This window comes from Carassius gibelio, chromosome A20 (assembly GCF_023724105.1).
Source record: "Carassius gibelio isolate Cgi1373 ecotype wild population from Czech Republic chromosome A20, carGib1.2-hapl.c, whole genome shotgun sequence".
Classification (NCBI taxonomy): Eukaryota; Metazoa; Chordata; class Actinopteri; order Cypriniformes; family Cyprinidae; genus Carassius; species Carassius gibelio.
This window is the reverse complement of record NC_068390.1, coordinates 21,136,285-21,142,369: the sequence shown is the minus strand read 5'-3', so window position 1 is coordinate 21,142,369 and position 6,085 is coordinate 21,136,285.

Sequence of the window (6,085 nt, the reverse complement as noted above, 5' to 3'; positions counted from 1 at the left end):
TCTGTCTAAGCTCAGTCTGCTCATGTTTCTTTGATGGGCCAACCATTTGTGAAGCTATCTTCCTTCCCTTCCAAGTGTGGATTTACCCTGTGTGTGTTGGATTTAATAAATGACTGTTTCGTTTATCAACAGCTCCTTTGTTCCTACCAGCAGCATATCGTGACACTTGGCACTTTCTTTTTTAGAATCTGTTTAACTGACTTTCAGTTTGTGATATATACACATATATATATATATATAGGTTTTAAACTGTAATTAGACAGCCTGAGTTTTGCAACAGCTATCAAAAATTGCAGAACTCATATAAAATTAATAGAAATGAAAATAACTCATCTGCAATCAGCATTTTTCAAAAGTTAAGTGCCTTTATTAACATTTTAATAAGATTACTTATTAACATAATTTAATGCATTTTTTCCCCTTATTTACTTTTGAAAAGTGCAAGTTCAAATTTAATTTTCCCTGTAAGAACGAACATCTCTCCTACGTTGTCATGGGCAGATATAAGCAAGGTCCCAGGGGCTTCTTTAAAACTGCATTAAACAACTAAGCTATTTATAATGCATGGGATCACTCCCGTGAAATGGATGTATTGACAGCAGCCAATAACATGAGGGCTAATGGCAGGGAAGAGGCTGTTTTAATTAAGACAGGTCATTTCTTTTCTCTTGGAGGCTAACGTGAGCTCTGTGTCAACTCATATATGTTATTGGCTGTTCTCATCATTGGTCGAAGCTGTGTGGAGAGGATGTTTGTGAAGGAAAGTAAGCTGTGAACCAAGCACAAAGGAATAATAATGATATTATTTTACCAGCTCTATTGGTCATAACCCTCAGAAGAAACATGGGTGTTAAGTGGAAAGTGTCTGTTCACCCCAATAACTGTCACAATTTTTATATCATGTCAAACCAACAGTTATCAAAGATAAGTTCGGAGGGCTAAATGGAGCTAAATACGTCACAGCGTAAACAAATTGTCCATCTCTGTCCAAGTAGATAAAATATCACAATTCAGTTCTATCTTGTATCTTTAAAATATAAGCTTTTGTAACGGAAACAGGTCAATTTAGCTCAAAGGGAATCATTTAAGATTTTAAAGGGAATTTGAACAGAATCACTGTTTCACGGCTGTTCACGGAGACGGGCCTGCTGTTCAGTGAACGAGCCGTTTAACATCAAATCTGCGCTGGATACTAATATCCAAACTATAGTGAAACCACTATCAATTAGCACAGTAACAAGATCGACAGTTTAAGACATTAACTTGTAAGCACAAAACACAAGATACTTCTCTTTTCAATATGAATAAGGCTTTATTAGAATAAATCTAAGACATATAAACTAATCTAACACATAAACGCACGCACACACACATACACAACTGTTGCAGGGAGGTCGAAAGTTAGGGAAAGATGAGTTTAAGAGAATGGAAATATGGAATCCCAAGTTGACAGCAATACGTTAAATTGCATTGACATGAACAACCATCAATCACGTAATTAGCACTTGCATTGAGTTCCTCAATGTGACTAAAATTATATTAGATACACCAGCACAACAAATATCTGGGGATACGTTGCCTTCGTTTCCTGTGAAAGGGACTCCCGTTGAAAGGGGTATCCCGGTGTCGCTGATTGGCTGGAAGTTCAGTAGTGAAGTGACGCCTTGGGAAGCCCGTGGTTGTTGGGCGTTGGCTGAAAGTGCAGAGTCGTGTGCGCTGGTCGAAGTTGAACGGGCATCCGAGGTCAGGCGTCGGAGACTCGACGTTACAAAACTTAACTCAGAACACGAAACTCTCAAACGGAAAAGAAAAGAAATAAAGTTTGACGAGACTAGGTTGTGTTCCTTCTCATTGTGGCATAGTAGCAGCAGGCAGGCACGCTGGAACCGCGCTCAAAGAACAATGATGACTAACCGCATGGCTAGATGCTACAAGCTAAAGCTAGGTAGCAAAGCTACAAGCTAAAAGCTAAGAGCAGGCATGACTAATAGCATGACTGATAGCACGAGCAAGGCTGGAACTAAAAGCAGACTAAAAGCCCGCATGACTGATAGCACAAGCAATGCTAGACTAAAAGCAGACTAAAAGCAAAATTTCATGGGGTCCAACGTATTTAAACTTCCTTGTTGGCCACCCCTCAAATGTTGCCTTGACCAATCAGATATGGTCTTGAGTCTGGGGTATCATAAATCATTTGTTTATCTTACCAAGCATGTGGTTCTTGCCTCACAGGGTCTAATTTTGGACATGATTCCTATAACATGTTTATGATATATTTTACAAATAAATGATTGTCAGGACAATATCAAGCTAGAAAATTCGATTATGTCAATACTAGACATGACTATGTATCCTATAGTTATCAAAAGACATACACAATAAGTGATTATACATGATAGTCAAATGTGTGGGTTACACATAAATGAATATGGAGTTAAGCAATGGAACGATTCATTTACAAGTCTTTTTGAGTTCATTCTGGTCCATATATAATGTATAAAAAGCTGTTTCTTTGCCATTCTCTGGCAAAGGGACTTTCTGTGAAGACAAAGGTTTAAAGCCCTTCCCCCTTAGGAATTTCAGTCTGGTTTCACTGGCTGGGGGGGAAGTCAATGCAAGTATTTAACATGATCTCCTGGGTTTACATGTGATGTCCAGCGTTGCATTCCAATCACGAACAATAAATTTGACAATCTCTTCTTCGAATTAAAATTGTCAATAATTGTTATATTGGTGTTAATGTTGAAAGCTGTGGTGTGAACAAGTTGGTTGGTTGGTTATCTTGCTTGGTTCTTGTGGCACTAGAACTGATTTATGACTTCCTGAGGAGTTCGGCTCTCGTTTCAATGCACACAGCTCTGATAGACTCTTTGATTTGTCTGATTCGACTCATTTCTGCTACACTTTACTGTTTTAAAACCATCATCACAGATGTATTGTATAATATTTTTTTAAGATAATAATAAAGATTCGTAGCATATGTTTAAATGATAATAATAATATTTTGTATTTATATAGCACCTTTCCCGAGCTCAAGGACGCTGAACATTGTACACCAAAGCAACAAAAATGTATAACAAGGAACAATTTCATTGGACATTTGCCCAATGCAAATAATGCAAATAATGCAGTTGCATATAATATAGATTATGTAGTGAAGACATAAAAATGGAGAACAAAACGGACAAATACACATGTACATTAGTGATAGTGTTGATTAAACAAATAAGTTTTAAGTTTTGACTTGAATTCACTAAAAGAGGTGACTGTTCTGAGTGCCAAGGGAAGTGAATTCCAAAGTTTGGGTGCAATAACGGAAAAGGACCTCCGCCCATTGAAGATAGGTGGAACCTAGGTACTGAAAGAAGTTCAGAATTAGAAGACTGGAGTGTGCGAGAAGGTATGTAAGAAGATAGTAGGCCGGAAAGATAGGAGGGAGGAAGACCTTTAAGTTCCTTAAAGGTGAGTAGAAGAATTTTGAATTGCACACAAATGGATACAGGCAACCAGTGAAGATAAAATAAAATAGGGGTGATAAATGACTTATATGTTAAAATGACTTGTATATTAAATATACGATCACATGCACCAGTCACTTTGTGCAGCATTGGTCTCCTCACTAACTCATTCACAATGGAACTGGCGTCATCCTACCAACTCATCATCACTCAGTTAAATAAAATAACTGCTCTTGAGCCCTTTGTCAATTTAATCAGACTGAATAAGATTCTTTTTGCAATAAAAATCTTTTATCTGCACTGTTTGTTCACTTCACTGATTTGCACTCTATCTGCCATGTGCCTTGCGCTGCTTTATTTAACTAGATTTTTAATTTTATTATATGTCTTTTTTACATTCCCTTATTGTATAGTTGTATCTACAGTTTATATTTGATCTAGATTTTTAGGACCTACTGTTAATGTTATCTGTATGCACCGAGGGGTCTGAGAGTAACACAATTTAGATTCTCTGTATGTATGTACTGTACATGTGGAAGAATTGACAATAAAGCAGACTTGACTTGACTTGACTTCACTTGAAATAACTGTAAATGAAAACCCAATATAAAGAACTGTAAAGAAAAGCCACCGTACAATGTAAATGATCTTTAGGTTAAAACCATCGAACGGATTACTATACAGGTCTCGTGACTGACAGCCGTGGCCTCAGGCTGTGATGTGAACCTCAGAGGCGCATTATTCACAATCTGCAACATATTTTTCTCTGTTGCACTTGCGCTTATGACTTGAAGTAGCATCACACCGTTTATGGTATCTCTAACGCAGCACACTGTTATTTGATATATATGTTAACTTTCCATATAATACAGGGTTTGTTATGTTCTGACATCGCTTGCAATGTCTTTTTTGTATTTGTGCATTTTGTAGCAATTTTACAATGTGGTTTCTCCACAGCTGTGCTTTTAAGATACATGTTTGAGTGCATTTGGCCTGCCAATCTTGCATAAGCCCACTACCTGGCAACAGCGGCTGGCAAGAAGTGCACATTAAGCTTTGACTGCAGGCCCGTATCAACTGAAATTTCAAAAAATATGGGATTACTCTCAACCACACAACACCCTGTCCCACTTTCTGCTTTAATGTCCTTCTCCAACTCCATCACTATTTATCTCTTTTTATCTGGGTAGTTCAATGTTGCCACAACTGCTAATTCTAAGAAACTTGGGGCTTATTTTCCATTGCATTTGTCATTCTCATCCCAAGTTGTGTATTTTTGGCTTACTTCTATAATATGGGCTTTCTAGTGCTTGCTTCTTATAGTGCAATAAAATATGGTTACAACAAATAGCAACTCCTTTTGAATGTCATTACTAATCAGTATAGTTTATTTAGTTTTTGCTCCTATATTTCATCACTTACCTTCCCCAAAAATGCATAAATTCACCCCATTGTGCCACCTTTCTATCTGAAGCAGCAACCTTGCTTATTTAGACTTATTTTACTCATGCATGTTGCCTTTTTTGGGCTTGTTATTCTAGCGAGATCTGGCAACACTGCAGAAGTCTTTACTAAACAGCCCAAATGTTTGCAGTGTCGATACTTACAAGGTGTGGGAAGTGTTGAGAATCTACATATATCAATAATTGTCTCATGTGTTGGTTTTAGGAAAACTTTGATTCCTTTGAGCTCAAGAGGTAAAGAAGACGACTGCTGATGGCTCTAAATTTAGGTTAAATTGAAAAAGGAGTGCACTAATTTTGGTAATAGTCTGGGGAATAAACTAGGACAAGTTATACTATTCTGTGATGGTCTCCATTTTTATCCCAATTATATTGCAACATGCTGTTTTCTGCCATTTCACATTTATGTAGAGTGGGAGGCGTTTGTCTGCACCATTCATACTGTTCAATCCATGAGTGCATCCAATGCTCTTGCTGGTTAGCTTCTGCAGCTATCCCCTGCTGGTAAATGCTGTAACTACAATGTTTTACAGGTTAAGAGCATCTTTCTTCACCAGGTCATTCTGACATAAAGTATGCATTGATTTTGATGTTGTACCATCTCAAAGTAGTTTGTTTAAAGTAGTGGTTCTCAACAAATTCTGCATCCGGTTATGTTCCAGATGCTCAAAGGTGTTAAAGTTCTTATTATTCATAACCAGCAACAAAATTACAGTCTTTCTGTGTCAATGACCATGTTTAGCCATTCACTGGTTGTAAACACAACATCATCCACACATAAATAATGAAGAAGCTTTAACCGAACAGGATTACAGGTCATCTCTGCAGTCACACATGATCAGCAGAGCAGAAAATTATTTTATGATGGGCTTCTGTTAAAATATTGCACAAACAGTTTTGCATATGTGTAGAGAGTTTTGTGTCAAAGCAAGGGCTGTTTAGAACTGTGCATTCACTTCACTTCATAGGTTATGCCATTAGGGAAACATTAGTTAAAAATTGCAAATAACAATGGGAAATTATTCTAATGCATGATCACAGTGATTTATTCTTCATTATTTAACTCAAAGATCTTGGTTAAATCTTTTTTTGACTGCTTATTTTTTATTTACTTTATTTTTTATTCTTTTGCAACAATGTTACAGACTTTTTCATCATGTTGTC